The sequence below is a fragment of the Melospiza georgiana genome, chromosome 5, assembly GCF_028018845.1.
Source record: "Melospiza georgiana isolate bMelGeo1 chromosome 5, bMelGeo1.pri, whole genome shotgun sequence".
In the NCBI taxonomy this organism is placed as follows: domain Eukaryota; kingdom Metazoa; phylum Chordata; class Aves; order Passeriformes; family Passerellidae; genus Melospiza; species Melospiza georgiana.
The window spans coordinates 73,362,893-73,387,618 of record NC_080434.1 but is presented as its reverse complement, the minus strand read 5'-3'; the positions used below and the strand labels follow the sequence as shown (position 1 = coordinate 73,387,618).

General features: G+C 40.0%; 1 protein-coding gene across 2 annotated transcripts in view; it reads left to right on the top strand.

Moving 5' to 3' along the window:
* CTBP1 (C-terminal binding protein 1) overlaps positions 1-24,726 on the top strand; it is a 236,430-nt gene that overhangs the window by 57,856 nt on the left and 153,848 nt on the right. The window lies entirely within an intron of this gene.

Genomic DNA, 24,726 nt, shown 5'->3' with positions numbered 1-24,726 from the left:
TGTGATATTTACACAGCAAAGACAGCAACATGTGCCAGGTACAAGTCTGGGAAGACCCTGTCTGTCCCCAGACAGGTGTGGATTTTTTTTGGCTTTTTGTTTTGTTTTTTTTTTCTTCTGGTGTTGATAAAGCAAAAAGCATCTTAGCACTCAGAATGCTCAATCATTTCCTTTTTTTTTTTTTTTTTTGCAGCACTAGTGTTAATGTTATTATTTATATATGCATGTTGCTTCATCTTTTTAAAAGTGCCCAGAAGAAAAGTTGCAATGAGTTTTAGCTATTTTAACAGTGATGCTTTATTACCTTAGAAATGAAGAGTTGGCCAGGACTGTAAATTGGAAAAGAAAGTGCATATTGATGGGATGAATTTCTGAAATTTCAGATAAAATCTCTCATCTTTGCTTTTATGAAGGGCAGCCTTTCTTTGGGAAGGCTTGATTAGTGGCAAATACCCAAGTGTGATGCACTTTGAAGGACAGTAAAAGTGCATGATAAATGAATAGTTTCTTTTCAAGGATATGGCCTGGGCTTTCTTTCTTTATAAGGAAACATCTGTGTTTTTAGAGCTTCTTTTTGCTGCTTGAGATTTAATAAGATCAGTCTTCAGTTTGTAGTACATGTGGAATGTGTTGATGGTTCCAGGAGGAATGCAAAGGGAAAAAAATCAGATATGAATTGAATTTGGTTGTCTTTCCAAATTGATAGAGAAATCTTGTAATAAAGAGTGACTTAATTAAAAGAAAAATATATTCACTTTCCTGATTTCTTTTTCTTGTGTGTGTATTAATAGCTTGGCTTTTTCACTAGTGGGAAGTACCAGGTTGAGAAATACCAAGTGTTTCTTCATGATCATTGGTGGATCTTTCCTGGTTTGTGTAAACTGGGATTTGACCCCTTGCAGGGGCAGCTGAGTTTTCCTCAATTAATGAGAAGATGGCTTGGTCAGGGCTTTCCCTGAATTTCAAAAAGCACTTTTACTGAACTTGGTCTGTACCATGTGAGTTGATTTGTAAATAAGAGGAAGGAGGAATAAATGTTTCCAGGCAGTGAGTGCCCTTTGCTCTCTGTAAGTGGGAATTGCAGATGTCAAGTTCCTTGGAGAACAAGAGCTTCAGTTTTCTTACCATGCAAATTTGAACATGTTCTTCATTGTGTCATTTGTAGAGATACTGGAGAAAGAAAGGAAATCATAAAATGCACAGGCAATGGTAAATCAAACAGTACTTTATAGAGTTCCTGTGTACTGATATTTGTACTGGGCACACTTAATGTGCCAAATGTTTCTTAAAAAGGGATTAATGGGCTGCCTCATTTCCTGGTGTCTTGGACAGACCTCAGAAGGTGGCTTAGTGAAGGATTAGGGCAGCAGAGGGAGCTAAAAGATTCCTAATATTTTATCATTTGTTTCCTAAGTCAAAGTAGCTCCTTTATAAAGTACCAATTAACCTTTGCAAAAATGTGATTTTCTAACCTTAAGTGCCTTCAGCAAATACATAAGCATTTGAACTGGAGTAAATTCCCTTCCTCTGTAGCAATCCAGTATAAATTAAATTAGGAATTAGATAGTTAAAGCTACAAAATCTTTCTGCAGGAACAGCCATCAAACCTTTCAAGTGTAGCAAGTGAAAGTGTTTAAGCAAGCAGAGTTTAGAATAGAAGAATAGAAGAATATTCTGTAAGTGACCAGTTTACATTCAGCTACAAGTGTTTTAACATAAAAATGCATACTTTGGTGCATTGCATACAAGCATGTTTTAACCATACAATACTATTTTTCTGTGTATTGCTTGTAAAAACTTTGAAAGCATTTTTGAACATGTGGTAATACAGAGAATTAGATAAAAGTTGCCTTCAAAGAACAGGGAGCATATTCTAAGGACTAAGATAAGTTGACTTTAAAATAATAAAATAACAAATGGTGCTACCAGGAATCTCAACACAACAAGATTTTTTGCCTCTTTCCAAAGAAAATGATCTGTATATTTGGGTTATGTTTACCCTACTGCAAAAGCATCCTTTATCTCATTAGAATTAGAGTTGAAATGCTTATGCACAGGCTTGTGTTTGGTTTTTGGCTTTGTTTTTTATATCAGTATTTACAGTGCAAAGTGTTTTTTAGCTTTCCTTTGGCTTCCTGCAGCAACCTGCATCTCAGTCTTCACCTACACAGGCTTTGGATTTGCATCCACTTAAGTATTACAGTATTGCAGAGCTATTGCAAGTTGTATGAAAAGGGAATTGCCTTAGAAGCCCCTTTTGCTCTAAGTGATGCTAAACAGTAGCTGCTAATGGAAATCATTGCTTCAGGAAGAAAATCTGTGGCGGGAAAATCTATGGAGAAAAGAATCTGAGATTTTTAAGTTTTGCTGAAATGTTCATGTCACTGATTTAAGTTATGAATGCTGTAAAGAAAAACTGCCATTTTGTGGTGTCCAGCATCATGCATTTTATCTGTGTTGTCACATTCTGACTGGTATATTGAATAAAATACACTTAAAATACACTTGGTTACGACAGCAGCTGTGTTCAGCTGTGATCCATCCAGAAAGTTGCATCTTGGCACTGCAGTAAAGTCAAAATAGTTTCCCTGAATGCTAGTGTCAAACACAGTGTTAAATACAGAAAATAATACAGCATGACACTGGTTTTACAGGGTTGTATTAATTATATTTGTAGTATCAGAATCAGAATCCAGTACATAACCACACCTCATCCTCTAATTCCCGAATAATCTCCTGAGAATTTATTCCTCCTATTCTTCTATTAATAAAAATATTTTCAGGCTAGATATTTAGCTTTTATACAGTGCAGATGCGTGGCTGGTAAAAATTTTAGAAGCTTTAGAAGTCTTAAGTACTTGATGGTAGTATGTTCTTATTTCTGCCTGGGGTCAGGGAAGATGCTCTGATGCTGCTTTGCACTGTGCTCTGGAAAACTGAACTGTACAAAGATTAAGTGTCTAGGTAAACATACTGAAAAATTTACATATTCATCTAATTAAAGCAGTCATGTTCAGCTTCACAGAGGCAATTCCCATCCTCAGGGAAGTGCAGTCTGAGATGCAAAAAAGGATTTTATTTTGTTTCCTCCCTTAGTGCAGTCAGGATGGGGGTGCTATTATGCAAGTGGAAACAAGAAAATAAAAGTGGAGACAGTCTTTTAGTGCTGGAGGCTTCTGCACAAGGCACACATCTATCCCTGTGTCCTCAGTCCAGGAGGTCAGTGCTGAACTGGAGGGTGCCTCTCCTCGGACAGGAGGGATTGCATGGAGGGAGTGCCCAGCAGAGATGTCCCTCCTCACTAGAGCAGTCCCTGTGGTCTGAAGGACAGCTCATTTGCACTTAGGAAATCTGAGTTTTGTCTTGCAGCTCCTCTGAAGTCAGGTACCAGGTTAGGGAAAAGAGAAGCTGCCTCTGCCTCTTCTCTTTCTGTGACAGAAAACAGTCAGAGATGTTCTGGGATATAAATAGCAGCAGGCTGTTGTAATACTCTTGGAATCCCTTTAAAACATGAGGCTTTGCTAATTGTGAAAATGCCTGGCACTGTCTGCAGGTGAGAACACAGCCTTTGGTGACACTGGAGATGCAGAACTCTGCAGTGGTTTGTGGCCCTGCTCAGATACCTAAATAAAAAGGTTCCTTCTTCCACCCTTTCCTATGAGAACTAAATTTAAATTGCTTGTGACTTTGAGCAGATGTATTTGGGATGTTTTTTTAAAGCCAGAAATTAGCTGTTAAAAATTATTCATGTTTCTCTTTCCCCTGATGCTTATTTTTCAAAGTATCCTCCCATGCACTGAATTTTCAAACCTTTCATTCTGCCAGTTAACTGGAGACACAGCAAAAGAAGACACAAAAATTACAGGCAATGGCAGTAGGAGAGCAAATGATGAAGAGTAAAGGCTCTTTATTCTTTTGATCCTACCTGTATTTGTCAGAAAGTTTCCTTGTGTGCTAGATAATGACACTCAAATACAATTAGACTATGACTCCTGCTAATAGGTAATCAAGAATAATTATAAGTTTTAATTAAATACACGATAAATGCCTCTTTTTGTCAAGGAGTGCACATTAGAAGAAATAGTTTTATTAAGTGCTAAGAAAACTTTTTCCCAGGCAATTTTATCACCATTTCTTGCTCCCTGCTGTTCCTTTCTGTCTTGAAGATTGCATCAGTCACACGCATGTGGTTTTTTCCTGGGTATCAAATACCACTTAGGCAGGTGTTGCCTCATTTCCACAACATCTGCCAGTCATTTCTGGCTGCTGCTGTGAGTTTAGCTAACCTGCAGATGGTCATGTTTGCCCGTGTGTGCAGTGCCCCACAGACTCCCGTGCCTGTTCCCCGAGTGCTGCCCTTCCCTTCCACGCAGGCATCAGCAATTTATCAAACTCAGATCATTCAGGAGCAGTTACTGCTTCTTGCAATAAACAACAGCAGCTGCGCTCTAGCCGTCCTTATCTGCATGAATGCAGAGATTGTAAAGGGCTTTTCTGACAAACAAGACAGAAGTTTAGAATTTCACACTGGAATTTAGGGCATGTAAGTCAGAATGAGTCGACAGTGATGTTTAGAAACAATATAATAATGCAGAGAATGAATTAGTTGCCATAGTAACTGCTTTGTTTTAATAATTTGGTGGGGCAATGAATAAAAGGAGCTCAGAAAGAAGTAGTATCACTCTTGATTACATGTGCAATGAGAGAGGTTTCGCTCATTAATAGTGGAAATTAATTTGATTTTATAACAGATTGAAGAATGAATGTATAAGTTTTACTTTGGAAAGGCAATAAAAATGATGTACAGATTTTTTTATTCTTATTTTTTCTACCCCCTGGGAAAAACATAATCACATTTTACATTTTATTATGGCAATGCAGATTATTGATTTCTTAACAATAAAACATGCTCAATATATTGCATTGTAAGCGTGGCCTCAATGTGTGTGCTGTGATTTGTTGCCTGGCAGTTGTTGGCAGCCTAGCAACATGCTCAGTCCAGATCTGCAAAGGGATGTAGACACCAAAGTTGGGAGTTACAGGAAAGGCAGGTTTCTCACTACTTCAAAACCCATCCAAAATCATCAGCGCCTCGAAATCCCTTTGTGCTTCATGGATGAAATTCAAGTACACTGCACACTTTAAAGATCACAGAATCCCAGGATGGCTTGGAAGGGACCCCAATGATCCTCTCATCCCAACCCCTCTGCCACGGGCAGGGACCCCTGCCACGAGACCAGGTTGCTCCAAGTCCTGACCTTCTGAATTTTCTTTCCTCTTGCAGATTTGAGCAGTTTGGTGTGCGTTTTGTGACAAGTGCAGGGTCCTCAAACAAAGACAAAGCAGGATCCCCAAGCTGAAGGAGCTTTTTGGAGGCAGATGTGGAGGCAGCAGAAGCCTCCTGTGCTCACAGGTAGCTGGAGCCTGCTCTGCAGAAGGAGGGGGGCACAGAAGGAGGTGCTTTGCTGCAGAAATTGGTGTGCAGAGCAGCTCCCAGCACCTCTCCCAGCTGCCTGTGTGCTGATGAGGCCGTGTCTGGAGACTGGCAGGTGTCATGGAAGAAGGGATTGCTGCTGATGTCCTACTGGAGCCTTTCACAGGGCACGGCCTCTAATTTGTGTCTGCCTTCTCATCTGCTGCCCCTTTTTTAATTCTCCTTGACTACTGGCAGCTTTTGGCTGAAATTTGCTGGTGAGTTAAAGATTTAATTATGGAGGGCCCAGTGGGTAGATGGACAGGCACAATTAGGTGAGCCTGGCTTCCTTTGAAAATCTGTCTGAAAGGTGCTTAGCAATTGCAGACAGAAATAAGAAATGCCACCTCACTGCTCCTTGGCCAAGGGAGAGATGTCCATCACCAGACCCAAACCATGTTCCCTCCCTTGAAGTTGATTCTCCAAGCACTGCTCCCAACAGTGGCTCCTCAGTAGCTGAAGTTGTGTTCCCAGGATCAGGGAAACTTTCTGTTCCAGGTTATCACCAATCCAAAGCTGATTGCTTTTCTGAAGAGGTTTGTTACCCTTTCTGTGTTGTTTGCTGCTGTCTATGTAATGCAAGCTCAACTCATTGTGTCAGGGGAAAAAAAAAGGGATACCTAAGCTCAGTAGTGACTCAGAAAGGGAAATTAAAGCTTCTCTGTTCCCAGTGCTTCTGTGTGTGTAAGTTTGGGAAGGAGATTTAAAACTATGGACTGTCCTTCTCTTTGGGGTGAGTGCCCCCATCACTGGGCTGTTCATGTCCTTGACATCTCCCCTCTGGTCTCATAAGAAACTTGCCCTAAAATAAATATTTCTAAGAGCAGTGTGTCATACCTCCGTGCCATGTTTTCTTCCTTCTTCCCTTATCTTTTAGCTGTATCTGAATAAAATTAAATTGTGATGTTTTTGAAAGGGACGCTAACTTGGTTTGAACTTTCCTTGGTACCTAATCCTTCATTAGAATTCTGAAATGTTTGTTAATATAATCTTAAAGTTTACCAAATCCTTTCCTGTTTAATTTTTGTGTGTCAGTCTTTGAAACTTCTCAAAATGTGAGATGATTGGATGAGTTTTGCCCCCCATCCAAGATGTCAATGGAGGGAAGTGAAAGGAAGTTCATTCCAGAGCTGCAAACATCCAGTGGAGAATTTTTTAGTTTTTTAGTGCTTCCTTTTATCTGTGTTAACCATAAATCAGTGGTTATTTTATAGGTTCCTTGTGATTACAGTAATCAATAACAGGACTGTATCCTGAAATAGTTGGTGAAGGAAATTTCCAGCAGCTCCAGAAAGGCACTGCTGCATCTGATGTGTGTGGTCTTGCAGTCAGATGTGGTTTTAGCTGCCTTTTCCCCTGAAATTCTTAGTCTCATTTTCTTTGTTTTTCTGCTTCTCTTTTCTAATGAGGGAATAAAATAATTTTTGTTTCATTCCTGGTTTTCTGATGTTTCCTGAATTATGCTTTGTGATACTTTTTTTTTTTTTGCTTGGTTATACACAAGTGGATTTCCACTGAAATTCATTAGCATTAAATGTTAATTTTTAAATTTAATGTTCAACTCTGCTCCATTCACTTTGATTTTATTTGCATTAGTCTTTTATGAATGGAAGCACCTGCAAATATGTTCCTAAAAATCATAGCTCTCCACATAATTTAAAATTATTTACCAGTTTACTAAGGGATCACTCATGAAAAACACTCCTGCCCTGCCTTGAAATTGTGGATTCTTCCTTTTTAAAAGAAACACCAATGGGGTTTTCATGCCAGCTCCCCTGGTGGTGCCAAAAGCCTGTTGGACACAAGCTGTGGTCTTTCCTGAGCCATGATTGACTTGTAGCTCCTGGAAATTTCCATCTAGTTGGAAAACATATTTGCTGAATAAAGTTTGTTGGATTGTTCTGGATAAAAACTTTGCATTTTATGCAGTTTTAAAAGCTCGCTTTTAAAATGATTTACAAGGCAGACTGGTAACTTAGCTTAAACTTGCTTTAACTTACAGGCCGGTTAATCCTTTTGCATTAATAACATTTGACATTTTTCTGATAGGAAGATAGAGTTCAAAGTTAAAGAAAGTAGCTTAGCCTCACTCTTTAGAATTCAATTATGAATGTTCAATTTAACAGGAAAGATTTGAACTAAGAATTGTTCTAATTGAGCCCAGTTGGCACATACAAGAGACCACTATTACACTTTGGAGTACTTATTTTTAATAACTTCATGCATCTCTTAAAACTCCTTTTGAGTATATGTGACTTCACATATACAACACAGATTACTCAGAAATGTAATCAAATCTTTTGTATCCAAAAATGAGGTATTTAATTTAAAAAGCATGTTCAAACAGGTAGTCAGGGCACTCCTGCCCCTGATTCCTCAGTCTGGAGTAGCTGTGACCTCTGATGTGCCTCATGTTGTGTCCATTCTTTTTGTGTCCCTTGTGCAGCTCCTTGCTCTGGATGCAGTTAATATCTGCTCTCTCTTTTTCTTCTTGATGCCAGTGTGGCAGAGCTTGTTGTGTTTTCAAAGCTGGGCTCTGAATTCTTTGCCTCTGTGCAGCAATTCCATAGACCAGAACTGCCACAAGGTACAGAAATGAAAGGCTTATCAGCATTTCTCCATGAGCACAGAGATATATTTTCTGTTGAAAATCTTTCTTTAATTTGGTGTTACAATTGAACTACATTACATCCAGCATAAAAGGAGGTTGATTTATTAGTTGCAGTTAATTTAAAAGGCTCCTGAATACTCCTCCCTTCCTTCTGCAGTATAGGTGGCTTTTTAAATTTTTTTAAGTTTTCAAGTGTAGCTGAGGCATGGGACAGACCCTGACTTAGGCTGCCAGGTTTACAGATGCCAGTGGTCTTACAAACCTTAAACTGCCTTTTAAATAAAGACTTCAAAAAACAGTAGAAGCAGAGTTTTCATGATTTGTAGAAAGTCCATAAATTTATTCTTAATGTAGCTGGGCTACTTTGCCGTTGATGTAAAGGGGTTTACAAATTTGAATTGATGTAAAGGAGTTTACAAATTGATACAAACAAAGTTTTTCTGGCAAAACTGTTGGGACCTCATATTTTAAGTAATTGTACTGAAAGCTGTAAAGTTCTAGAGAAGTTATTCTCTGCAGCATTCCTTGGCTGTGAAGGACAGAGCAGGGGGAGGGAGGGAAAGCTAAAATTATACATAGAAGCACATTGAAGATATCATCATATCCTTGACATCAGAGTACAATCTGAGTTGTAGGCTGGCAGTAATGCCCAATGATTGTGCATCCAAAACCAGATGACCTTGTTCTCCCCATTGATATATGCATAATGCTTTTTGTGGTTTCTATTAATGATATATTTCCTTTTTAATCAATTACATTTCAATTAAATTATGTCCTTTCAGTAGCATTAAAGTATTGTGGGTTGAGGAAATAAAAACTAACTTGGTAAGAAAGTGTAAACTGGAAAAAAGGAGTTGATTTCAAAAAAACCCCACTCTGATACTCATCTACTGATGACCATTTAAGAAATGGTCTGTTGCCAATATTTTCTCTTTTATGACACCTAAAATATCAGGCCCTTGAACCAGTTACCTTCAAGCATTGGTTGAGTGTTCAGCTGCACCTGCTCCATCATCTCTTGTGACCTGTGGTGCTAATTTTATTGTAAAAGATATTGTTCACAACAACAGTCAAGTTCCTAGTCAAGTACAAGGAAATATCTTTTAATATTTAGCTCAGCTGAGCCACACTGATTTGGTTGTTTTGCTTGCTGAAAGGTTTTCTGTAGCCTCCATAGAAGGTAAGGGTAAACTAAAGCTTTTTCTTTCTAGGTTTATTTAAGAATAATATTGGTCATATGATGTTATCAGCAAGAAGAGAATCAGCATAGCTGCTGCTAAGACAAAAATGTATCTAGACTTGAGGTTTCAGCAGTTGGTAAGGTTATTTTAAGATGCACTCACCATTTGAAGATGTTCCATTAATGCTTGAGATTAGCATATTTTTTAAATGGCAGGAAATTTGATGGAAGCATTTAGAGTAAGCTGGATGGGATGTTTTCAGAACTCAGTTTCTGGGAAGCTTGGCTATAATCCTCCCCAGTTTTATGTTTTTCAAATATGACAGTGTCTTCTCTAAAAACATTTGTCTGGTTGAAAATAAAGTGGGAGAAAAGATTGCGTGGTAAACCAGGGTGTCATTCACTGAATTTGGTGTCAGTCAATTCAGAAGTGATGTGGAAAAAATGCATTTACAGAAGTTTTATTATGCTGGATAACAAACTGCAAAATACCATAAAAGCTTTGTGTAGCAACTGAGCATAAGCATGGGGAGCTGTCAGCTGAATCAGGTCATTGGGAAACTCCTCAGCTCTCATTTGCTCTGGCTACTTTATCTCCCTCTAGTTCCAATTTTCATCTTTTTTACTGTATTTCATAATAAGGGAAAAACCATTCTAACCTCATGTTTCAGGGACTCAGTGATGTCCATGATATCATAATTAAATCATAAATCACTGACAGCATATTGATGCCTGGTCTTGAAGCTGCAGCCAGCATTGACACTGTTGGGCTGCCTGTTGTGGCCTGCACCAGTCAAATGGGGGGAACAAGAATTCAGGCAGCTGGTGGGGTGTAAAGATGAGAACTCCTAACCAAGTAAGCCATGCACTCAGGAATTTTGGGGTTTGCTGGTGTGATTTGAAGGTGCCTTCCTCAGGCAGCCAAGCCACGAGTGGCACACCTGGGAGGCTGGTGAGGGCTGTTGGAGGTGAAGGCAGGTGCCTTTAGGAGGCAGCCCAGGGCTTGCCTGAGCTTTGCGATCTTCTCCGTGGCTGTGTGTGGATCCAGCTGGCAAGCAGGAGTGGGGAGCACTCACATTTCTCCTTGCAAAAGTCTGAATGAGCTGTGCTTGAAAGGTACCTGACTCAGAACTGCACTCCATGCTATTGATAGTCAGAACATCAAGTCCCTGTCTGGGAATAAAGAAGATTTTGACCTACTTTAATGGAAGTGTAGCACTTAAAATATTCTCTTCAGCCCTAGGATTGAGAACAGTGTCCTGCTTCCTGCACAGGAATCCAAAACCCCTCTCCTGTTACCTTAGCAAGGCTGTTTCTGTTCTCAAAGCCATAACCAGCAGGCACCATGCTGCATGCAGGTGTAGGAAACATTTCTCCACACATCAGGTGAGTTATGAAGCTCTACTGCAGGATATTTTAGGTTACTGAAGTTTCAGGAAGGCTGAAAGAGTGAATAGGTTCATGGAAGAAAAATCCACTGGGTTTGCTGAAACAATTGTGATTGATAGAGCTCTTGAATGGCAAATTGCTGGTGGCAGGGAGAGATTCTGAAATACAGTCTTGCCCTTTTTCATCTTTTTTTTTCTCACTGTTCTTTCCCTGAATCTTAGCAGCAGGGGGAAAAAACCAAAACATCCACTATTTAGTAAGATAAATCTTTGGTCTGAGCCCATGGCAAGCTTTTCTTGCACCCTTGGTTGTGGAAGGCTTCTGTCTTCCTTGCCTGAAATTAGCAGAACTTTGGAGGGTCCTTCAGTTCTTTGAGGCTTTCAGCCTCATTATTGGAGTCAGAAATTAGAGCTGCACTGCCCACTGTAGTGACAGTCCATAACCCAGCACTTCAGTGTCCACAGCCTCAGGTACCTGCTGCTGTGCTTTCTCATGCCTCCCCATTAGCCCTGGCAGCACAAGAAATAATCACAAATTCAAATATCCATTCTGTAAGTGTTGTAAAAAAGATTAATTTTACAGATCAATGTTCAGGGGGTTTTTTGTTTAGCTCAGTACGGCTGAAGTATTCACAGAAAGAGATCTAAAGGATATAAAAATTAAAAAGTAGCTCCCTGTAGTTGCAGTAATGCACAACATGGGATTGATTCATGGAACAGATGTGTGAGCAGCTCCCTACAAGTGGTGAGGAGTGTGATTAAAGGTGCAGGAGATCAGAGCAAGGAGCAGCCAGCTGTGCTCACAGTCCTTGTGGCAGCAATTTCTCCCTGTAGTTGTTTCCCTACGTGTGGAAGGATGATAACACTCACCTGGCTGAGGCTTAACTCACTGCTGGCTTTACAGCAAGGTGAAAAGTCTATATATGGTTTAATAAAACCCCCACAGGTTATTACAGAACAGTGTTACTTAGTGTTTCATAATTTGCCTATTCAAGCAACTGTCTGTATTAAGGAATAATTGAAACATATTTACAGAGCAAATTTGAAAGAAAAGTAATAGCATTATCAAGCTAAAAAGCTATAGCACATGATTATTATACACTTCATGATTCAGCAGCTGAGCTGGTTTTGTGCATGTAAATGATTTTTACCTAATGGATTATTGCAGCAGTGGTGAGTGAGCACACAGGACTCTCTGAAGGGTGCACCTTGAGGACACTGCAGCAGCAATATTTTGCTGTGTCACGAGATTTTATCATGCATAAAGGACAGATTCCTTCATCCTCGGGAGTTTCCAGATGGAAACCACAGATACATTTCTGCTGCCAGTGTGCAGGAATGCAAAATGGTCTTAAAAACAAACTGGTTCTGTTAGTACAGGGCTTTTTTTTTTTTTTAAATTTAAATATTACCTCATGAAGTGTCTAACTTGTAGCAGCAGTTATATGAATTACATCCAAAAAATGAAAAAACTTATGTCTAATTACAACAATTTTACGAGTGGTGTCTTTTATTTCTTATTTTTGAAGCAGCAGCAATAAAAATATAAGTGTATTTTAGTTTGCTATTACAGTGCTCTATATTTGTCAAGTCCTGTTACTAAACAAATAGTAAAAATACTGTGTTGATTTTATTGCTTTAGTAAAACAGTTACCAGAACCACTTTACTACACTTCTCCAAGATTTCCAACATGTTTGAGAGTGAGTACATAGAAGTAATTTCTCAGGTTTGGACTGCATCCAGTACATTATGGAAGTGATCTTTGTACACAGCCAGAGATTTGGGTATGGATAAGGCAGGTACAGCTTCACTAGGATGAGATTTATCACTTAAAAAAAAGAATTGAAAATGTAATTACCAGAACATTGCATTGAACTGGGGATCTGCCCTGAAATAAGGGCAGTGATGCAAACATTAACTTGCAGACATTAACTAACAGGCAGCTACAAATAAAAGGGGGTGATGTGTCATTTCTAGATCACTTTAATGGTCCTGGGGATGGTCTCAATTACAACCCTGTGTCTGTGCCAAGCATTCTTTATACCCCTAAATGTGTAAATTCTACATGATGTGTCTGTAAGCTCTGCAAATACAGCATTGTGTTGACTTGTGGTTTTGTTTTTGAAGAACAACATCTTTCTACTGCACTGATAAAGGCGAGGGAAGAATGGGGAAATGTCTGGCAAACTTTGGCATTTCTGATGGAGCCTTTAATGTCAGTCCAGGAAGTAATAGAGCTACAGAGAGATGTGAAGATGCATAGAATGAAGTTGTTAAAACTGTTTGCTTTGGCCTTCCCTCAAACGTCTATGTGATAACAGGAGAATTTTTGTTGAACTTGAGAGTCAAATAAATTAAAACATGCATTCCTACTTAAAGGAACCTCCTCCCCAGCCAGTGAACAACTTTCTGGTTTATTGAAATGTAATCTCTCATTGAGAGATGGCATATCTCTCAATGAGAAATAATTATTGAAAAATTACATGAATACAAAATTTGTTGAAATATTGTTGTTGATAATATTACACTAATGCACATTGAAATATTACACTAATACAAAATTTTGGGGTTTTCCAAGATGCTGTTTCATGTCTGTATTTCCATAGCCATGGTACTGTTTGCACTACCCTTGGCAGAGGCTGTTTCAGTGAGGTGGCACAAGCTAAGCACCCTTGGGCACAGAATCTTTGAACTCCCATCCGCGGAAGGAGGTTTAACAAATTCTGTGGAGATTTGCTGTATAAACTTTTCATTTCTGGCCTGAATTCAGAGCTCTGTGCTGGAGTTTTGCAGCAATGTGATGAGCCACAGTTAAGCCAGCGAGATCATGAGTGGAAGAAGACAGGTCATCTATAAATTAAATTATCTAAGGTTTTACTTGAGATGACACGATCTGGAAGTTTCTATCATTTCTAGTCCATTGTAAAGGAACTTGTACTTTGGATAACACACCTCCTTTAGGTTCTTTGGGTGGTAGGAAGGATCTGAGCCTGAAGAGGACTCAGATCAACTTCCCTGGATCTGAGGTTTAGATGGGAGAGCTCATTCTTGAATGCTACCCTGTTGGCTATGATTCTGTATCTTTACAATAAAAGTCACTCATTCCTGATGAGAGAGCGTTTAGAAGCTGAAATGTGTCTTAGGCTGTCCACTGTGCAGTATTTTTAACATTGAGGACATTGGTTTCTGGAGCTCTGAATGCAAACTCCTAAAAAGCCATGTGGGTGTTTACTTTTCAGAGGGGGGCAAAGAAAAATATGTTGTGTTTTTATGCTTGTACTGAAGTTGTGCAGTCCTGTTGATCTCTGTGTCCACACTGCAAACAACTTTTCAAAATTTGGTGTTGAAGCTGAATTGTTTATATTTTAATTTATATCCTTGTATGTTGCACATTCATTTTCTCTTGGAGCTCAGTCTCTTTTCTGGGGGTACAATTGCATGTTTCAGTTATGGTTTGTATGCCCATGTGTTCCTAGATACAAGAATGTCTCCAATTGTGAAATATTTCCCTGTGTAGTCAACATAAAGCCATTCTTGTGTGTCTGCCTGCCCCGTTCCCTTCAAATGAAGTTGTGTGTCAGATATTTTTGTTCCCATTTATGTCTGATATTTTGGTGCCCTTTCTTCCTCTGTGTATCACAATCCACTTGCATCCTCTCAGCTGATTTTGCCAACATCCTCATTACTTACTCTCCTTCACACACTAAATTAGCATTGAATTATGTGTTGCATGAATTTACTTGACAGATAAAAGGAAGAACATTTCTTGTGTCTGGAGCGAGGAAATGAGTACAGTTAAAACATTGTGAAGGCTGGCCATCTGCAAAGAGGGACAGTGTCTGTTTTCTGTGAGAAAGGGAAAACCAATGCAGTGTGCATGGCCCTATCAGAGCACTTGCATCCTTTACTCAAGGCACAAAGAAGGGCTCCCAAGTATTCCTCACTTCTTCAGATAGAGACTTCATTTATTAAATTGGCACAAATGAAGAAAACAGTGGTACAAAAAAATTTGCATGTTTGAAGGTACATGTGAGCAAATGTACAGAAACAATTCTCTGATGGTTCACCTTCTGCTTCGGTCCTTATCTCAGACTCCAGAGCTGTGTTCCCCTGGTCATTATTTCTTCAATTATGTCATGTTTTATATACATTTTTATCTGTGTGCATCAATGAGGCAGAATGCCTGCTCTGAGTAAGCACTTTGGATTCCATCTCCAAACTCTGCTCTAATCAATATTGTTTGCAGTGACAGAGTGCTGTGTAGAGTCTCCTTTTCTTGTCTAACCTCAGAAGGGAAATACAACAGATGGGTTTCACCGTGTGTTTTTGGCAAGGAATAGCATGAAAATAGAAATAAACCTTATTGCATATGTGCTTCTCAGCGTGATGCTTGTAATCTGCAATAAATATCACTAAAAAAGTGCAAGCTTATTGCCAGTTAACCATTAATCAGGGGAAAAAAGTTTAATAGAATGAGCTTGAGAGCAAATGTATCTTAACCTTTACATTAAAAACTGGTGGTAGGGTGTTTTTTCTTGTGGTCTCAGGTGAGATGACAATATAACTCAGTGTGCTCTCATGAGCTGAAAGAAGATGCACTTACATGTTTGTCCAGAAACAGCAAGTCCATTGTTGTGTGAGAATATAAAAAATATGTAAAATATAACAGACTAAAGGAAGGAATATAATTAGAAGACAAAACTGCATATCTTTGGTTGTGTTTTCAACAGGACATATTTCCACAAATTACCAATTAACATTTTAAGTCACCTGAACTCTACCATTATGTGCAAATCACCTAGGTTTGGTAGATACTCAGTGTTTTCAAGAAAACTGTAGCATGTTTTCTGAGCTCTAGACGATCCAGCTGTTATCAGGACATTTGAGATGATAAAGTGGTTAAATCCATAAAGTACCTGGGGCTGGAGTGGAGGTGACAGAGTTGTCTGTGGCTGCTGCTGTGGGTGAGTCTGGGGTGCCTGAGCTGTGCACCCTGGCCCAGCCCCAGCTGCCCTGGAGCCTTTTGGAGGTCATGGATGAGGATGTGTGGTTATCCAGGACTATCAGCAAGATTTAATTTTAATAATGATTCACCCAGCCTCTTGTGCAGCTCAGCTCCTAGTCTAGTTTCTGTGTGTTAGTACACTAAGTTATTTATTTTAAAAAAATAATCCTATCAACCAGGATAAATAAAAGCTTAAAAATGTTTTTAAATTCAGAGATTAATGGTTGCTTGACTTCTTTGGATAAGGCTAGATCTCTGGACTCTCTGTGAGATGCACTCTGGTTCTTTCTATTGAGGACTGGACAGAATTTTCCTAACAGTGATTTCTTCTTCATGTTCTTCTTCAAATCTTTTCTTCAAGGAGATGTTAATCCCAGGGCCATCTACAGGATACCATGAAATTCTAAACCTTTCAGGTTTTTCCATTATATGTAGTAATTCTATCAATATTTGGTGATGATCCTGGCCATTCTGTATTCCCCAGTGGCCAATGCAGCCTTCTGTGACCCACCACACACTCATCAGCCATGTCAGCTGTTCCCTGAAAAAGCAAAATGTTCTCTTTGGCTCTGAAGGAAAAATGGATATCACCTGTTCATCCTCCCCAATCAATGTTTCCATTGTTTCACTGATGTCAGTTCTGTGCTTCTACTAAAAACAGGGAAGAAACAGTGAAGATTCAACTGCAGCAATTCATGTAAGCCCAGAGCAAATGAACCTTTTACTTTTTCTGTCAGTCTGCTCAAATGTGCATGTTATACACATATACAACACCTTCAATTATGTATTTTGATACTGGTTGGTTGAGTAATATCAAAAGAAATGTATCTGTTCAAACCCACAGTAAATCAATAAAAGTCTAGCAGTGAAAATGAAATAAAAATGTTTTCTGCCCATGTGGGCTCAGCAGCTGAGGCTTCTGGGTTTCCTGGGTGTCAGAACCCTTAAAGCATTTGAGCTGAGCTGGATTGCAGAGGACACCTTTGATTTTCACTCCCTGCCCCATCCCCATCGTGCCTGGGGTGAGAGGTTCCTTACAGACACACCTTGCTGCTCTTGTGCAGGCTTCAGGGGAACTGAAAACAGCTTTAATTAATTCAACGCAATCCCCGTTTGCTTGCACTTTTCCAATTCAGCAGCAGTGTTTTGTGTAAGTAACAGGTAATGTGAGGCAGTTTCTAATCTTCAGCTTCATTAAAACCAGAAATTGTTTTGTAAATGAGTATTTTCTTTTTAAAATCAATAAGTTCCTTCACATTACTCTGTTGACGGTCCCTTGAAGAAAAGTTTTGGCATGGCTAGATCACAATGGGCCATAGCAAGTTGGTTTACATATTTTATTGAGACCACAGATGTTATCTTAAGCACAGGCTCTGAATTCTTATTTTCCTTTTCTGACATACAATTCTCTCCCCTCTCTTTCTTCTTTTTTAAGAGCTTCAACTGCACTAAACAAAATTATAAGCAGATATTTCCATTGTAATAATATCTGGCTAATGAATAAAAAATTGCAAATCAGCATAGTAAACCTCAGATATTTTCATGCACCATTCCTGTTGCCTCATGCCACGACTATCTGCTCTTCTTCCCCCATCCCTTTTGGTTGAGTCTTCAAATATGGAAAATCTACTCCTCTGTATCCTTGTAAAATCCCATTTCTCTGCAGTGTTACATGCTCTAGTGAGCCATTCAATGTAGATTTCAGTTGTTTTTGTTTACTGGTGCTGTAAATTTTAGGTATTTCACTCTTCCTCACCCCAAAAGCCCAGTGGACCAAAAGGACAGTCTGATCTTTTCAGATGCAGTCACTTCTGGAGAATGAATTTACCCTTTTGGTGATGGGATTTCCTCTTGTGGGGGCTGGGGAAATGTCACATTCAAAATGTCCTGCACTCAGCAAAGGGAGGGACTGGACAATTTTAAAATGAGAACTTAACTAAAACTAGTTTGAGGAGAATGAGGGGGATGGCTTAACTTCTGACATGTTTAGTGTCTCTTGATTTATCTGTTGCTGTATAAGCAAATGGCAGGTCTTAAATATTGGGATATAGAAATTTTCTTCTTTTTTCATTGCAACCATTTTTATTTTTTTAAAAAAGACTGAAGTCCAGTCTTTCTAGACACAATTATTTAGACACAATACTCATAATATTTCATAATGGAAATCCATTTTTTGTATATTAATGCTATCCTGTTATCATTGATAGCAACACTGTTACTGTTTATGGATATCTGAAGGATATCAACGGATATTTAATATTTATAGTATCAAGAGTTAGTGCTGGATTGAAGAGAATGGAGAAGGTGCTTAGCAAGGCACTGTGGATCACTTTGGGAACACTGGTACTCTATGGTGCTCTGCAAAGATTTTTCCCAAAAAATTGTTTTCTTTTCAATGATTCATTTTTATTCTTATATCATTATCCCTGTCATTAATCCATTCTTTACCTTTTTAATTTTGTGCATGTCTTAGTGTTAAACCTGATTTATTTTTTTCTGACTTCTTTCTTTTTCTGACATATCCAACACTTTATATGATTGTCTGTTTATATGACTGTGTAGGGCAGGTAGTTCTGTATACCTGGTGAAGTTTGTATGTTTGGAGACAAATTATGTGGATCTTCTCATGGGTCTAAAATTTTCTTTCTAGATTCTTCACTGCTATAAAATAGGAAACAATACTTCCTAGTGCTACCAGAAAATTCTGGGTGCCCCAGACATGCCAATGCAAGAAATGAAGAAATATTGTTGAAGATGTTTGTTTGCTTTGTTACTTTGGCTTCAAGTGTTTGGGTTATTAAAGGGATGGGGATGTTTGCTTAGTTGGTGTAGGGAATTTCTACTTCAAACAAAATGAAACTAGTTTCTCCTTGAATGGCTGTAGCTTTTCACCCATTTCTAAGGTGCTGTCCATGCCAGGGACGGCTGCAGGGAACTTTGCTACCTTCTTAAATTATTCCCATTTTTTCCTTTTCTAAACTCTATTGAGGTTTTCTTCTGTGATTAACTAAAAAGTAATTTTGTTCAAATGATCTAAGCGTTGTAAGTGACACAACAGCGTTCCAAGTCTGCCATGGAAGCTGTTCCTCCTCATCTGTCCCTTGTGTGTTCATTGGGGTGCTGGAGGAGAGATGTGTCTGCAGCAGGGATTTACAGCCCAGATTAAATTACAACACTTGTATTTTTCCATTGTGTATTATTCAATGCATTTTAGCAAAGAAAGAGGATGTGCCAGGGTATCACAGAGTTCAGCCTTCACTACAGGATCAGTTGCTGCTTTTTGGAGAATTACAGAGCTTTTGTCTTCACAGAGAGAAGCCTCAAGTACAGGCAAACACTCTGGTTTGAAGCCTTAGTATATCCACTGCTTCTAAAAATGCTTAAGCCTTTTTTTTTTTTTTTTTTTTTTTTGGCAGAGCAATTTTTTGAGCTTCTGAAGGGTATTAAACTGCTCAAAAAAGGCATATAGGAACAGAAAAATATAAAAAGAAATGTAAAGCTGTTGTTTCTGATTTAACTCTCAGAACTGCTCTATTCTTACTCCTGTTGCAAAGAGGGGCTGTGAGAAGAAGTCTCACCCTAGCAAGAACGTGGGCACAAAATGCAATGAATGATGTTAGTTAGTGTGTATTTTACCTGGTTTTTTACCTTCAGTTGTTGTCTGTATTTCAGGCAGCTTTGAAAACAAACATATTCCTTTCAGTGAAAAATAGGTTTATATCATCCAAACTGAACAGTACTGTCATTCCAGGTAGGCTACATATGTTCTGTTATCTGTGATCCAAACAGTTTATGAAGGGACAGAGAAGTAGGGGAAAAGTCCATCTTCTTTTCTTAAACAAGAGGTAATTAATAAATATGTGTAAAACCTCCAAAACCCTTCCTCATGCATTCAGAGCTATGATGAGAAGGTGGGCAGGGGAACTGAGGCGTGTTGGACTCCTCGTGAGCAGGGAGGGAAGCTCAGGAGCATTTTCAATTGTGGAGTTCATGCTTAAGATAATTTAGGTTTTTTAATCAACTGGTAGTTTCTTTCTGAGTCAAAACAAAAGCTGAAACCTAACCAATGTCAGCTCTGCAGTCAGTTTATTGTGGGATTAAACAGATCTGAACTGCTATCTTTAGACTATTATTAACTGGTAATTGGCGTTTAATTCCATTTAGTTTTAATAGAAACACTTTTCTGTTAGGATTTGTTTTGCAGGACAAAGGGAAAAGCACATTTGTGTACCCACAGAGAGAGAGGCAGGTTCAGTGTGTCTGATGCAGCACAGCATCAAGGGGAAGCTGCTGTGGTTTAATGAGCACAGAGCGAATGAAGCTCATAACCAGGGCTGCTTTATTGATGTTCTTGGAAGGGTTTGAGAAGACTTCTCTCCCTGCACGGGGCTCCAGAGTTCAACCACGGAGGGAGGCGGTGCCAGGAGCAGGGTTTGTGTCTCTGTGTCTGCAAAACCCCAGAGCTGGGTCGTGCAGTTCTGAGTAATTGCATAATTAAAGTGCAGCATTTTGTGGAACACACCTCAGTCAGCAGAGAGGGAGAGAGAGGTTCTCCAGCTCCCTGGCACCTCTGAGAAATCCCACCCTGAATCCCTGCTGGCCTGCTCAAGCCAAGGAGGATCCCTTGGGAAGAGGGATTTGGGTTCTGCGCCTCCGGGGCAGTCCTGGGCTGCTCTAATATACCAAGGATTTAACAATAGTGTTTGATTGTTCTGGGGATAGGGAGACAGGTACAGGCAAAGACTCTGGTTTGATGCCTTGGTATTGGCAGTGCTTCTAAAAATGGTGAAACCTGCTTAAGCAGGAGCAGTTTTTGGCAGGACCATCTCTTTCAGAGGTTCTGAGGGCTCCAGCGTGCCAGAGGCAGCCATGTGGTGTGCAGGGCAGCTCCTTTCACCTCTCTGGAGGAGCCTTCACCTTCATTTCTAAACCACCACAGTGTTTTGAAATCCAGACATTATCTCTTCTTCAAAAAAACCCCAAAAGCTTCAGCACTGCCCTCAGCAGCACTTGCGTGTTTTATGGAATTCTGTGGAGCTTATTGTGAATTAATTCAAGACTCTTAAAAATTAGTATTTACTGCTACTAAGAATTACAGGCCTGTACCTTATGAGCTACCAGCAGTGAAGAAACAAGCTGAGGTTGGGGTTTGGAGGCCTCCTGAAGGTCAGTGAGACCTTGGCTGCTGGAATGCAGCATCACCAACGCGGCCGATCCCTCAGAACGTGCCCAGGGCTGCTCAGGACACGTCACCCCGGGCACCTGCTGGGGAGTGATGGGCAGAGTCAGACACAGCTTCCCTCCGTGTGTCCCATTGCCATGGGTGGGATGGGAGCCGAGTGGCTGCTGCTGGGAAATTGGGCTAAAGAACCATTTATTGCCACAGAAATTCATCACCAGGTGTTACTCAAAAAGAATTGTTTTCTGAAAGGTGTGGTGTTGCAGGAGAGGTGACCAGGGGAGTGTGGAGCTTGGCTTGCCTCACATGGTGGCCTGGCATGAGTAGAGTGGCTGTGCTAATGGCTAAACTGAAAGGCATCCTAAATATAACAAGGAATCTGGATAGATGTTGCTGTAGAGATTATTTAGTTTTAACACAAGCTCACCAAATTAGTATGGGTGCTGTACTTAAAACAATAAAAATAGCAGCTCTGAAACAGGGATATTCTACTGTACAGCAAGGGGCTAGAGAGCCTTTCTTACAGTCTGTAGAAAAAATAGCTCATCCAGATATTACATAGAAATAACTGAGATTATCTTGAACACTGGGCTAATAGAAGTAGAATCAAATTCAAAACATAAAATCAGAGGTCATATCTTCTAAGTGAGTAATAGCAGAGTTTTGTAAAATGGAAACTTGCAACAAGGTTCTCATTATAGATAAATAGTGCTTGGATGATCATGGGATGTGCTTTAGCAGCCCCTGTGATATGCATAAAAACAAGTGAACAGAATATTCTGCTCTATCAGTATGAGTTCATCATTTCTGCACAGTTTAATGAGTAAGGTGAAGAGGCTGTCATCTCAGAGGGAGACATGAGGAATATATTCATCTTTAGATGCTCTGTGGAGCAAGAGGAAAAAACTGAAAGCCAATGGGCGCAGAAGAAAAAATGGTGCAAACAACTGCAGAATGAATTGAGGCTGAATTCTGAAGAGGATTCCTGATGGGCAGAGCCCCCAGAGTCCACCACAGCTTTCCAAGGAGAGTGGTGGCAACAAAACAAACCAGGGATTTTCTTAATAACGAAATTTAAGTTCCTGAAATAAATTATTTTACATCTCTCCTATAATATCCCAAGGGAAATCTTCTCAGCCCTGTGCTTCTAAGAAATGTCTTATACTACTAGTGCTCATAATGCTTCATTCAAACTATTTTCTTTATCTGGGCAAAGTGTGGATGTTATCAACTATACTTGGGACAACCCACTCTGGAAGTAAAATTCTGTTGGGATAAATGTTGTGATACAATTACCCTGATATGTAGGCTGAATGTGTAATAGTGAGAGAAGAACTTCTTTAAGTAATGTATAAAATATGTCACCACAAAGGAATGTACAAATATCCTTCAAAAGGAGCTCAAAAGTTCCAAAACAACACTCCAGGGAAGAAAATCTAGGAGAAAGTAGATTATCTGCAGATACTCATTTCTGGATGTTTTTCTTAATAGTTGCTGATTTGAGCATGCTGATGGATTCTTAAAAGCCAATTTTGGATTTTAATGCAGTATCAACTGTTTTCTTAAATTCCTTATGCTCTCAAAATTGCACCCATGAAACATCATCTATGTTTACCAAAATATTTTCAAATTTAGATGAGGGTTGCAACACAGGGAGATAGTTCAAAGAAAGAAGTGTGTATCTAGTGTTGACAGTTTTGCAAAATTATGTGAATATGCATTCAGAATTTTCACTGTAACTGAAAAAAATAGATTTTTACTCTTCCAAAAAAAAAAAAAAACAAAAACCCAAAAATCAACCCACCCCAAACCCCAACCCTATCATTATAACATATTTTGACTTTAAAAATAGCATTTGTTCTTGTGCTTTAAAACAGAAAGTATCAAGGCTTTTTAGTGGAGCAATTTATTCTACTGCCATTGAAAACAAATGTGGAGAAAAAAACTCTATTGGGTTCCTATCTTTTGTTAAGTTTCTCTGCAAAAAAATAGATCCTATGAATCTGTGACTTTTAATGTCCTACAAGACTGCAAAGAAAACCTTAACCATAAAAAAATCATAATCTGAGTTCATTGTTGTATCATGGTAACTGCATAATAAATGCTGTAGATGTGACAATTTAACAGGTGAGTAAAAGAAATGCTCGGATCACTGAGAACACAGAGATTGCCTGGCTCCCAGCCCAGACCTGTGTCCCTCCCTGCCCTCACCTGTGGGTTTCTCTGGGTCTGCACTGAAGGCACTTGGGACAGTAATTCATGTTCACACTCAGGTGTTCATTATTTCCTATCAGTAAAACAGTCTCACTGCTGTGAGTTCTGCAGCTTTTCATTAGAAGGCACAAAATGCCCAACAATCTCTTGGTACAAGGGCTTTTAACACTAAACCATCCAATTAAGAGCTGACACCTGGATTATTTTCCCTTTTAACCCAATAACTGATCCCACAGAGCCCACAATGCAGACTGGTCTGCCCAATTACAAAATGCCACCCAAACCCATGGAGAAGGAAGAAGCAGCATGAAGAAGAAACCCAGGATGACACCCTGTGCCCTCCATCTTGCTGCCATCCACAACACACTAAAAATCCCAAACCCTCAATTTCTCACCCAGTGACACACCTGCACTGCTCCCTATAATCTATTGCACACTTTGTGCATTCCAGTCCATCTTGAAGTCTGGGAAACTTTCTCCATGGATGAGGGTCAGAGTCAGTGCTGCCCTGGGGGTCAGGGCACCCCAGAGCAGACACAGAAATATTCCCTGTGGTGCCCTGGGTTTGCACATCCACCTACCAGGAGCTGCTTGGGGAGAGGCTGAAGGTGAATCCAGAGACCCCCAGAGCTGCAGTTGCTGACTCCAGCTCTGGGGCCTCACAATAAGAGATTCGTGGATCTGTTGGAGATCCAGAGGAGGCCACGAAGATGCTGAGAGGGCTGGAGCATCTCTGCTGTGGAGGCAGCTGAGAGGGCTCCTTCCAGAGCCTGCAGGGAGTGACACGAGAGCTGCAGAGAGACGAGGACGTGGAGAGACAGGACAAGAGGGAAGGGTCAGGTTGGATATAAGGAAGAAATTCTTCCCTGTGAGGGTGGGGAGGCCCTGGCACGGGTTGCCCATGGAAGCTGTGGCTGCCCCATCCCTGGAAATGTTCAAGGCCAGGTTGGATGGGGTTTGGAGCAGCCTGGTCTGGTGGAGGTGTCCCTGCTGATGGCAGAGGGCTGGAGCTGGATGATCTTTAGGATCCCTCCCAACCCAAAGCACTCTGTGATGCTGTGGTAACTGCATGTACAGACAGGATAAATGCAGCTGTCTGAGAGGCAGCACTTCACAGCATGATAGGGATTGAGCAGAAATGCTGGTACTTTTGGAGACACAGTGGTCTGTCAAGACCTCTGACAACGTGGGAGGTGCTTGCTGTGAGTCACACTAGTAGTGCAGGAGTAGACAAATTCTAATTTGCTTTTGAGTAACCTAAGATATTCAATGATTCCACTTTCCAAGAAAAGAATGATGCAATTTAGTCTTGAAGTACTTAATGAAATGATTATTGAACTGGGTCAGACCATAAAGTGCCCTCTAGCCCAAGGTCCTGTATGAAATAGAAAGCAAAACCAGGCCAACTCTTTATGGGATTTCAAATATTTTCAGTCTTTAATATTTCCAGAGGATGGACTTCTGACCTGACTTCCCTGACTTCTGTGTTGCCCTCAGTGATATACAGATGGATTTATAGATATATTTATTTACCCCCCCCGGAATCTGGTGGTCCCTTTGACCCCTGTGGACTCATTGGGGAAGGAGGAAGGTGTGCTAGAAGAAAATGTACCAGGGTTGAGTGACTGGCACCAGACAAAACAGTAACAATGGGCATTGCTGGCCACTGCAATGG